This window comes from Thalia democratica, chromosome 5 (assembly GCF_965202585.1).
Source record: "Thalia democratica chromosome 5, ktThaDemo2.hap1.1, whole genome shotgun sequence".
NCBI classification, from domain to species: Eukaryota; Metazoa; Chordata; class Thaliacea; order Salpida; family Salpidae; genus Thalia; species Thalia democratica.
Genome location: NC_139169.1, coordinates 60603785 through 60617056, shown reverse-complemented (window position 1 = coordinate 60617056; position 13272 = coordinate 60603785). Strand labels below are relative to the sequence as shown.

Sequence of the window (13272 nt, the reverse complement as noted above, 5' to 3'; positions counted from 1 at the left end):
TATTTACTTGCTGTTTACTTGCTATTTAATTGCTTTATGGTTAAATTTTTAAGTTGACTTGGTAACAAAGAACAATATGTTAAAATAAAAATAAAAACATTTCAACTAGAAAATAATACTACATCAACACTTTTTTCAATCGTTGACTGAGTCGAGCACGCTTTAAAAGAATGATGTTCAGTTTATAAAGCTTTTTTACAGGTGTTATGACACAATAGTGTTACTCTGACGTCAAAATTGGGCTTGTCCGAAATTTCAAACTTTACGTTAACAGTTTATAAATTTATATAAAACATTTAAAACTTGATGTTTTACATATACTATTAACGAACTAAAACTTTGACGTCATAAATATGATTTTATAAATAACCCTATTTAATAAAATTGGTTATAATTTTAAAATAAAAATACTATTATAACTAACGGTAAGTACTGACATTATATAGTCAACAAAATTTTATTAAAATTATCCTCCCCGTCGGGGAATCGAACCCCGGTCGCCCGCGTGACAGGCGGGAATACTCACCACTATACTAACGAGGACTTGTTAAAATACCACTTTATGCAACTATATACTTAACATGCTAACAAAAATCACTTTGGTTTAAGCACACTTGTTTACAATCAAATGCTTTTGGGCTTTATATGTTCAATTTTTAAGTATTATATAAGTTTAGTTTTTGCCTAATTTAGCTAACTTAGATTTATTTTGAGTATATAAAAACTTGTTACAATTGTTTGTTTATAAAAAAACTTATAAAAGTTTTCTAGTACATGAAAATTATGTAGAACTAAAAAAACAGGTTAGTAACTTTTTTGGGTACAATACATTAATAAAAAATAACGACAAAAACATTGAAGTAGAACATTGTTCTAAACACACTTTTCATTTACTATTGTGTTAAACTAAACTATAGAATATAATATTAATACTTGTTAAATCTTAATAATAGTACGTAACAGGGACTTAGCTCAATCAAAAAAGTTACGAATCTGCAAAAAAAAAAAACAAGAATGAAGTGTGATGACGTCATAAGGGAATACAATAGTTATAACTACCTTTAATTTTATATGAAAGTGTGCAGTTTTGTTATAAGTTAAAAAATAAATAGAATGTTGAAGTATAACGAATAACTGAGTACAAGGCAATTTGTACTGCTCTTGACCCCCTATAATTTTTTATGTGTTGAAACTTTTATGAACCTTTAAGAACTTACATTTAAATAGAAATACTGATTAAGAATTTAAATTTAATAGTATTACTAATAGGCCTAAAATATATAACTTTGAAAACAGTTTCCCCACTTCAGAAAATTATTGCAAAGTTTGTTGCTTTTTTTAGATAAAAATCTTAAATTTTAGTGGTTGAATAAAAATCAAAAGCGATATAAAATAAAACAGTTCACAAAATTAGATAAAATTCAGATGCACAATTACTTTATTTTGTCAAAAATAGTTCATAAAGAAAGGAAGAGTACACGTCTTTGTAAATGTCATTACTAGCTTTGGTAGCATAAAAGTTTAAGCTGTAAAAAAATAATAAAAAATGTTCTTATTAAAAAAAAAATTGTTAAATAAAAGCTGTAAAAAAGAATCAAACTTTTATTTTTTACAAAACAAACTTGTTAAATAAAATAACTTAGTTAAATAACAACAAACTTTGAATATTAAACATTAATATTTTTCAGAAACAGTGTGATACATATAAATAAATTCAAACATAAAAAATATTTTTTTTTTTAAACTGGTTATGAATTCATAATACAACCATACACTTGTTAAAATAAATAGTACTAACTTGTTCTTTTTAATCTTAGATTGAAAAAGTTATATAAAACTTATTTTAGAACTTTTTATCATTTATCGAACATAGATTAAATAATTAAACTGATATATATTTTTAAATTTAGTAAACTACTCTAAAACTTATAAACTTTTTTTAAAACAACAGATACAAACCATATTCTTGATATGTTTAAAGAAAATATAGAACACAAAAATCTTCATATTGTAAACAACAATGCTTGTAGAAAAATAAAATTTACAGCAATATTTAAAAACAAGTTGAAACAAACTATATATTTTACATAGTTGTCTGAAAACATTATTGAAAGAGCTTTTTCTTGAAGTACTTATCTGGAACTCATTGTAGCAAACTAAACTTCAGATTGATTGACTTAGTTTATATTATAGCTTTGAGTGTCAATAGTACCAAGTGGGTGGTTATACTTTCAAATGATATTTGCATAATTTTAACGTTAGAAAACTTAACTTTTGAATTTAGTTTTAAAAACCTGTAAAACAACTTAACTTGTTAAATCCACTGATAGTGTACCAAGTTTACAGTAGTAATACAAATAATACTCAAAAACTACTTTTCAAAATGTAAAGCTAACTAGAAAATACAAATTTACTAATTTAATATTTTGTAATTTTGTAAACTACTTAAAAGTTGTTATTATAAAGATAAACAGAGATAATGAAAAACCTTTGAAAGTTAGGAATAAAACCAAAAACTCTGAAAAAATATTCATATAACAAAACAATATGCATAGAAAACAAACTCATTGTAAACAAATAATATAATGATACAAGTAAAATAGGTATTAACAACAGCTCTACCCTATGACCAACACCAATTTCAGGATTTTATTTTTGAATTTTTCTTCTTATTTTTTGAAATAAGACTAACTTTTCAAATTTATCAATGTTTTTTACAAAATTGGTCATAAAATAAAAGTTTATTAAAGCTAGCTAGCAAAATCTCATTCAAGTCTAGAAAAACATCTGTTAAGACATTATTAACAAACCTAAAAATGTCCTTAGTTTTTCATAGATAAAAAAAACTATACTGAGTCAGCCTGAGTTCAAAAATAAAACTCTAAATATCCTAGAGTTATCCAGAATACTTTAAGTGTGTGGCTACAATGTACAATTTAAATCTTTCAACTTTGCTAAAAAATGCAATAAAAACTTTAACCAAGGTAAGCATATATAAAATATTTAAAACCAGTTTTAATTAAAAAATAAAGTTCTAAAATGCAATAAAAACACTATAATTTGTTTATATTAACCTTGAAAAAATAAAAACTTTAATTTACTTGAGATTTATAAAATATTTAAAACAAGTTTTAATTAAAAGATAAAATTTTAAAATATTAAAAAAAAAAAATTTGTTTATTTTTTTCTTGAAAAAATGCTTATATTATTGAGTTTTTCAATTTTTCTTCTTGTTGCAGGCTATTTGTCTTATTGTGTTTTTTTTCTGATTTAATAGATTCTAATTTTTTTAATAAAACTTCAGGAAATGAGATTATTACCACTGTTTCAAAAGTTTTCATTTTTGTATATTTGTCAACCAAAGGGATTTAATCTTAAAACATTCAAGTCAGAGAGTCAATTTGATTTAAAACAAAAGTTAATTCTTCATGGTACTTTACTTTGAGGTTCATCTATTCTAAAATTCATCTAGTCTTATATCTTCTATCTGTATTTGCTCTTTTGTAACACAAAAAAATGTTAAGTTCTTTTTGACTCACCACAGACATTTCAATAGTACTAGATCCTCTCTCACACTTACATTTTTTTATTCTCTTACATCATTTAAACCAAATCTACAGCCTTGAAATGGATCTTTTTACAATAGTTTGCTATTTGATTATAGATTTTTAAACCAAGCTATTTGTATACAATTTAGATGTATTCAATTTGTTTAATATTTACGACACTAAAAGTACTAGAGAGTACCTTTAAAATGAAATTATTTCTCAGGAGTGCAAAACTAAGTATAAGCGAATACTTGAAGCTAAAGAAACAAGGTCTTAAAAGCTTAATAATCGAAAGAAAAGCGAGTTTTTTCGCACAAATATTTACGTTTCTGTAGATTTGCCTGGTACGTAATATTAAGTTTAAATACTTATGCAGAATAAGAATTACTTTTTAATCATAAGTAAGTAAATAGAATCTTAAGAGGGTGAAAGGATATTACAATAAGGTATATACATATAAGTTTAAAAATTATATAACGTAAATAATTACTATAAAAATAATATGAAAACGTTTGATGTAAATTATAATTCAGTTAATTTACTTATTTAAAAGAAATAAAGCTATCGTATTAAAGAACTTAAATTTTCGAACATTACACTAAAATATACTTATGCAATTTACAGTGATCTAAATAAAAATACAAAAATAAAATTAAATAAAAAATAAAGAAATTATAACAGTTTATACAAGTTAGTATAGAAAACAAACTTTTGTTTAAAAAGCTTAGGCTTATAGGTTTTTTTTAAATAAAATTCTAAAGCACTTAAATAATATATGTTACGTCCTTTACTTAAAATTGTAAATTTGTTGACATTATAATGTTTGAAGCATTCCGGGTAGTTTAGTAAGTAATCTCTAATTTCCGAAGGATTTTTGGTAGGTTTATTACTTCTATTGCCCATCCAGTTTCTTAGGGTTTTTGATACATTCTGATCCCTTTTCAGATGGAATCTCTGAGAAGTTCTCCCGATATTAAAACAAAAGTTTGTTTACAATACTAACTTAAGTAGACTGTTAGTTTTTTTTATTTTTTCATTTAATTTTATAACTTTGCATTTAGTTTACTTTGAATACTGTTTTTTAACTAAGTAGTATATTTTAGTGTAATTGTTTTGAAATTTTAATTCTTTAAAACCATAGGTTTATTTCTTTTAAATAAGTACATTAACTAAATTCGGATAATTATATCTAATTTCAAACTTTTTCATATTTTATTTATAACTAATATTTACATTTATATAATTTTAAAACTTATATGTATATATCTTATTGTAATATCCTTTTACCATATTAAATTTCTATTTACTTACTTATGCTTAAAAAGTATTGTTTAGTTAATTTCACCAAATTCTTATCTAAACAGTATTTATTTCACACTTTTTATTTAAAGTCATTGTGACGTATCTATTATCAAGTTTTTATAAATGTTAATATTGTATTCTATGGAAGCCGACAATTTCTAATTCGCTATAATTTCTAACCCAATAATTTCTAACCCGATCATTTCTAACCCGATTATTTCTAACTCGATCACTTCTAACCCGATCATATCTAACTTGGTCATTTCTAACCCGATCACTTTTAATCCAATCGTTTCTAACCGACCACTTCTAACCTGATCGCTTCTAACCCGACCACTTCTAACCTGATCACTTCTAACCCGATCATATCTAACCCGATCATATCTAAATCGATCATTTCTAACTCGATCATATCTAACTCGATCGAACCCGAACATTTTTAACTCAATCAGTAAATTTATTTAGATTTTTAGATTTCAATAATCAAAATTTATTTTTAAAGCAAGCTAAACTTAAAATGTTCTTTTGTTGAAATTCAACTTTTCTGTCTTAAACAAAACTTAAGTGTTTATAATATTCTACTTAGAATACACTTTTAGTATTAACTTCATTTCAACTTATTATACTTACAATTTTTTTTTTTTTGAGTTTTTTCTTATTATTAATCTGCTCATATCGAACTATTGTTTTTGAATATATAAAATTTACTACACGACAATCATTCTATAATAAGGAGAAATCAGGGTAATCTTGCTTAATAATTTTTATCTTAATCTAAATTTACTGACATAATATAAAATTAAAGGTAGTTAAAACTACTCTATTCCCGTTATGACGTCATCACACGTCATTCTTGTTTTTTTTTTTGCAGATTTGTAACTTTTTTGAGCTAGCTAAGTCCCTGTTACGTACTATTATTAAGATTTAACAAATGTTAATATTATATTCTATAGTTTAGTTTAACACAATAGTAAATGAAAAGTGTGTTTAGAAAAATGTTCTACTTTAGAGGTGGGCAACGTTTTTAAATAAACGGGCCGGATTCGGAAAAATTTAGTCTTTTGCGGGCCGGAGCGTTTCGAATTAGTGACCCGTTCCCTTATAATACAGTCTATAAAAGGGGTCGGCAGCCTTTTCCAAGTCGCGGGCCAATTTTTTAAGAGAAAATTGCTCGCGGGCCGCAGTTTTTACAACATTTTTGTAGGAATCAATATAAAAATATTATTTTTAATTAAAAATATGATAAAATAAGCTCTAATTGAGCACTAGTTATATGTAAATCTTAAGTAACAGCCTAACTTATAGCTTTTAAAACAAACAGCTTTTTGTATTACTGTGTTAAAAAAGTATGTATTTAACTGAAAAGTATCTCGCGGGCCGCAGATTTTGACTTTGAGGGCCGCATTTGACCAACGGGCCGCAGTTTGCCGACCCCTGGTCTATAAGCTATGCTGTAACCAAGTACAAACATTGTATACTTCTTCACTAATCTTTAAAATGAGGTTTGATCATACTAATTTGATCATCAGACAAAAAGCCTTCGGTAGACTGAGACCAGTTTGGTACTAATTAGGACTCATTAGTCAGCCAGTCACAACCGAAAAACTCACAGTCATCATTTACTGGATATTAAATTATAACAAAAATTTTAAGGCAACTTTAAAAAATATTTCAATCTTTTATTTGATTAAAATATATTATTCGCTTCAAAATCTTTATCAATTCCAGTTCAAAATCTATTTTCATTGTTTTCAAAATTTAATTAAACAATAATAAATTAATTTTAATCAACTTTAATTGACTACCATCAACAGCCTTATAACCAGGAAAAAGAAATAAACTTTGTATGTATTTAAGCTTAAACTTCAAGGTAGAAGAGGATAAAGAAATAAAACTTATTATATTGAGAGCTACTCCATATTCATTTATAAAAAAGTAAAAAAAAATTTTGAAACTAGAATATAGTGATTAGTTTTATTTCAATTTAAAAGGTAACTAGGCTGTGAGCAAAAGAAAAGCATTTTTGTAATATACATTTTCAGCCTTGTTAATTAAAGACAATGTAAAATATAAAAATTTAATTTAAAATCAGATGTTAAGAAAAGTTGTAAACGTTAACTAGTATCAGGCATTCAGAAAAAAATTAAAAAGCTACTACTTTTAAAGAAATTTTTAAAAGAAAATCACAACATGCTATGAAAACATTTAAAAAAACATAAAACAATTAAAAATGAGGTCAGTTTAACCAACCACAGAAAAAACACACTTTAATTGTAGTTTTCAGAGAAATAGTTAGCGAATATGCAAATTTGTAGATCAACTATAAACTAAACTATAACTTTTAGTTTCAAAATTTAGGCTTTAAGACTAAGTAATCTTATTTAGTTAGGTTAAGGATAAAAGATTAAATAAAAAAGAAAGTTTTGTGCGTCTACTAATGGTCGGTCAAACATGTTTTTATACAAAGCACGCGGACAAGACGCGTCCATTAGAACCCGGCTCGGCACTTCTCCACGCGACTCCGTCACTGACCAGCCGTTCGTTTTCGTTGAACTTGAACACTCTCACCTCGGTGCGCAAACTTCTGCAAACCTCAGAACGGTAGCGGCTGATCGCGTGGACCCTGCCGCCCTCGCTAGCGGCAAACTTCGCCCCTTCCAAGTAGTAGAAGTTTTTGTAAAAGTAGAAAAGTTCGCGCCTCATGTCGAACACAAGCACGTGCCTGTCGAAGTTCAAGCAGTCGGCTTTGATGAAGAGCTTCTCGCGCTTCTCGCTGCAAAACAGCTTCTCGAATGACCACATTTCAACTTTTTCCAACTCGCAGTCGACCCTCACGTCTTGGTCGGACAGCTTTTGGTTTTTCAAAACACGAAAGGTTTTGCCGCAAATTACTAACAAATGAATGCTATGAAAAGTGTAATTGCATTCCAATTTTGCAGGCATGTGGTAAAACACGTAGAGTTTGCCGTCGTGGCAATGTGAAAAATGTATTCTTGCCCTGAATCCCCAATAACTCAACGTATCCATGAACGAATCATGGATTGTTATTGGTAGGCTGAAACGTTCAGCTTCGCAAACCTCCAAACAGCCCGCATGCTTTTCCCTGCGAAGCAACGACAAACTCAAATTGAAGCTCTCGCTCCCATCCTCGACTTGGTTGAAAAGGTAGAGGACTTCCTTGTCGGTGCAAATCGACGTTTTATCGGCGTCCACGTACTTCGCGCTGTCAACCACGCACCTGGACGCTTTTCCTGCCAAAAAGTCGTACTGAAACAAAACGCGAGCTTGACCCGCGGAAGCCATGGAGCACAGCGCGCGGCCGACGCGATGCAGCTGACCGAAACCTGTCAGCGTCGTGCACTCTTCGAGCACGTGGGCGGATTCGAAATGCTTGGACTTGATTTTCAAACGCGTAGTTCCTCCCCTGCCCTCTTGCAGAAAGTACAAGCCGGAGTAGGAGATGTTGCCGCTTTTTCCGAACTTCGCCGCTCTCTTTTCAAACTCGCCGAACAAGCAGGGTTGTTTTGCGATCAGGTCCAACTGCGACCCCAAAGTGTTTCGGTTCAGGTTGAGAGTGAAGTGGTCGATGCAGAACTGTTGCAGACACTTTATTTGCAAATACACTGCAAGGTGGTATGTTTCGAAAATTGAGTTAATATCAAGTGTGATGCTATCACTAATAACAAGTTGCATCACTTTGAAGAAAATTTCATCTTTTTCCGGTAAGTTAACATCAATGAAGTCAGATTTGTGGTCTTTGTAACAAGTTTTAAACATTGCCCGAAAATAACCAGACTTGCCAAGCAGCTTTTTCTTATCAACTTCTATTACCAGGTCATCATTACTATAAAAAACAACACTGTTTTCGTTTTGGTAACACTTTAACTTCATTTTTTAATTCAAGCTGTGTAGTACTATATATAATTTTAATCTTTGACTTAAAAAGTTTACAATTTTCTTTTCTTAACTACGATACAAACACAAGGCTTTTATTACAATATCAAAAAAAACACAACATAATTTTTTTAGATATTTTTTTTTTATAAAATGAAATTCAAAAACAACAGAACATATATTTTATAAAAACAATTTTATGAAACATATGATCTGTTCTATTTAATTTTAATTTTTTTCAATAAATTATACATATATATATAAAATTTCAGTTTATTCAAACTTGAACACCTTCTACTGAGCCCACATTCTAGAGACAATCTTTTTTGTCTTTATGAAACATATGTTCCAGTATTTTTAAAATCGTGCATTTCAATAAATTATATATATATATATATATATATATATATATAGTAGAAGGTGTTCAAGTTTGAATATTAGCCTTATTTTATAAATATATATATACCTATATTAAAGGTTTTATACAAAGTTCTGATCGATAGTGCTCGACAAATCAAATTGGAGCTTAATATTTATTTAATTATATAAAAACTATAATTTAAACAGCTGTTTCACACATTGAAATGTAAAATTTCATGTGATCGTCAGTAAGTTACAGTTTATTATAATAGTGAACAGAAATTTCGATTTTAGAATTTTTTATAATAATTATGACGTAGTAATGGTACAGTTTATTGTACGATTAGTTGAATTTGAAATACGCTGTGAATGTTATTCTATGCTTTTTAGGAAAGTTTAAACTTTAAAAAAAATTAAACAAAATAACCTTTTTAAACTTTCCTAAAAAGCATAGAATAACATTCACAGCGTATTTCAAATTCAGCTAATCGTACAATAAACTGTACTATACTACGTCATAATTATTATAAAAAATTCTAAAATCGAAATTTCTGTTCACTATTATAATAAACTGTAACTTACTAACGATCACATGAAATTTTACATTTCAATGTGTGAAACAGCTGTTTAAATTATAGTTTTTATATAATTAAATAAATATATATACCAAGGGCGTCGCGTGGGGTGTTGCACTGCCGCAACTGCACCACCTTGAAATTTTGTAAGAAAAAAAAAGTATCTGTAGCGTTTTCGTTATTTTTTAGAACGAAATCTCTTTAAAAACTTCAATTTTGAAAACGACCATTTTGCCCACTTCACTGCCGCAAACTCTTAGCTGACTGCCGCAAATGAACTCAAAAAAGCAAAATTTCTTCAAGAAATACCGCAAAATCAATATCTTGCGGTAAGTAAACTAAATTAAAAATTCCCTAAAACAGGACATGCTTAAGTATCATCTACAAGCTATTGTAAACATAAAATAAAAACAAAGCTAAGCTACTTCAAAGGATTAAACTTGAGTTTATGTACCCACATGATTTTTTAAATTTAACAGATCACTTCTATTAAAACTGGACAATAAAAGAACAAAACTTGTCATGAATGAAATATTAAAAAAAAAAAGATAAGAACCTTAAATCACTAAAGTCTAAGAAATTCGATTTTTTATTCTAATCTGCATACATAAACTTAATTATAACTGATTATTGTTATCATAAAATTAATAAAATATTTAATTAAATTATATTTAAATGTAAAGTTTAAGTTCTGGAAAAAAAATAAGAAGTTTAATATAAACTTCTAGTTCACTCTTACAGAAAAATAATTTAGATTTATATTAAATGAAAATTAGTATTATTGAAACAGTCACATATTTAAATAAAGTAAATAGCCTTAACTTAAAAACTTTGATTACTTAGAGTAGTTTAACATTTTAGGAAAATTTAGTCTACTTTATATGACTTTTGGTTTAATTTTTTCATAAACAAAGCAAAAGTTTTAGATAAAATTGTTGAAACATGGTTACCTTGCCTCATAATCAGGATAACTTAGATATGTTAAAAACTCAAGATGACCCAAGATAAATTAAAACAGACCAAATTATAAAAATATTCAGGCTGACTAAAGCAGTTTTAGTTTTTTACTCTGAAAAAAACAAGCTTATTTAAAACTAAAAAATAAGTGTTTTACCCCTATGGCCACATGAAAACTAACTAACCAATTTTTTACTGCTATAAGGGTTACTTATCTTAAATTATCATTAAAATTCTTTAAAAATTCAAAAGCCTCACCAACTTAATATAAAAAAATTGAGCTCCTGAGAAAAATACTGTCATCAAAATAAAAAACATATTAAAATTAAATAAAGAAAAGGTACCCTTAAAAACTATTTAATTTTAAACCTCCAAAAAAAAAACATTAAAATTAGAAAAAAAGTTAATGAAAATCTTAATGTTTGTAAAAAAAAAGTGCAAAATAGTGAGGGGTAAGGGGGGGGAAGGTTTATAGGCACTTTTTTACATGTTGTTCTTATTTTAACTTTTTCAAAAAGCTAATAGATACTCTTTAAATTTGAAATTTCCAATTGAACTTTTAGTTACAACCGGTCAAAGCCAGAGAGTACAATGATTTATTATACAAGGAGCAAATCAAAACAGCAAAAGAATACAATTTTACTGTAAACCTATATTCTCCATCATTCTTAAAGCAATTTTTATCAATTTTTTTCATCCTAAGTTTTATAAAATTTGTTTACTTTTGTTAAAAAGAAATTTATATTTTTAAGTATCAATATATATTTTTATATATACAAAAAAAAACACTTTTGTTATTTTTTTTCTTAGTGTTTCAAATATCTATTTCAGCAATTTGTTTTTTTTTTATAAAAGAAACATCTAAAGATTTTGAGGCCAACTTATAAAAAAAAGAGATTATTTTAGTGATTTGATTTATTTGTTGTTTGAGTTTATATTATATTAATAAGGATTCTTTTGTACCTCTGACTGTGAGTTACCATATCTCAAAAGTTGATATGAATTTTTTTTATTTATAAAAGATGAGTTGTAATAAAATTAAAACTTTATAAAATAATTTCAGTCAAATAATTCTAAAGTAGATGTTAAGGGCATAAAAAGGGGGGGGGGGGGGTAAAACAATTTTTTTTTAAGCGCTGATTTAGTTTGTGCCTCCCATAAGGAACCTTTTATTGCCTTTGACTTTGACCAGCTATATCTAAAAAAAATATATTGAATTTTTTAAATTTGTAAAAAGCATCTTGTAGCTTTATAAAAACAACATAAAATAAAATCAAATTGTGAAGAAAGTGTTTCTTTTTTTTTTGATTGTTGACTTTTTAATTTCCTTGCCAAGTCTGATAAGACATTTATTTTTTTGTTAAGTTAAATATTAATGAAATAACCATTCTTAGTATGATGTTTAATCAAATATTTTTTAAATAAAGGTGAGGCAAAATAAAAAAAACTATTAAAGTTGCTGTATTTTCATTATAATATCAATTTGTTTTGTCTAAATTTTTTCTACTGTTAGTTTTAACTTTAAAGCCTTCTTAAAAATCAATACTCATAAGTAAGCTAAAATTTTTTGAGTCTTTTAAATTAATTAATTTTTTTTTTTTAATATTCCTATATTTGCTTTAATTTTCAAAGTATTTACATTTTTTTATAAGTTGTTTTATTAAATAATTTTTTTTTTGAAAAAATAAATGTTTTATTTTTAAACGAAATTTTCCAAGTTACATTAGCAATTTAATGTAATTGTTGTAGAAAAAAGTCTTTATTTAAGATAAAAAAAGAGTTTTAAAGTAATGGACTTTTTTTTTAATTCTGCACCACCTAAACCAAATACCACGCGACGCCACTGGATGTAGGTACCTTTAGATCATAAACTTAATTTATACTAAATGTTTATTTTCAATAATACTTAGAGCTACTTTATCAAAAACTAGGCATAACATGAGTTAACATATTTTATATAAAGAACAATTGCAAACACTAACAAATATATAAAGAACATCAAATTTAAAAAACACTTTAAATGTGGTCAAAACCTTTACACAAGATTTAATCTAGCAAGAATATACTTTAAGAATGTATAAAACAAAACAAGATTTAACTACTTAAAATGTAAATAAGAAATACTTATAAAAACAACACTAATAAAAAACACTTTATAAAACACAAGAAAACAATATAAACGTCTATTCTTCATTCTCACGTTTACTGCAGCAGGCTGTGGCTAGAATCCCCCACAATTTTCTGTGGCTGTTTTATATAGCAGCGTTCTTAACTTTTTGCAACATTACATCAGTAATTTCTGGTCTGCACTTTATTTTCTCGTTTTTCAACTGTATTAAACTTGCATCAGTATAAAACTTGACCTTGCGAGCTTTCTCTTAACCGCTTGAATGAACTTTCAGCTCAAAACTTCCAACCAATCTAAACAGTAATCAAGTGCAAATTGATATCCTGTTACAAGAGTTTATTATTTTCATGCTTTAATGAAAACTTATAGACTAGATTATTTTTTAACATTTGATGTTTAAGTGCTACAGAGCAGGGTTGCCATTTTACCTGGAAAAACCTGGAATTTAACAATTTTGGCAAAAAATAACTTGAAAAACCTAACATTTTGAACAAAAAACCTGGAAAAA

The 13272-nt window shown here is 27.1% G+C and overlaps 1 non-coding gene across 1 annotated transcript; it reads right to left on the bottom strand.

The window, feature by feature from the left end:
* Window positions 1-471: 471 nt before the first annotated feature.
* Window positions 472-543, bottom strand: Trnad-guc (transfer RNA aspartic acid (anticodon GUC)). Its single transcript has one exon. It is a non-coding gene; the product is annotated as a tRNA-Asp (tRNA).
* Between the last annotated feature and the right edge of the window lie 12729 nt (window positions 544-13272).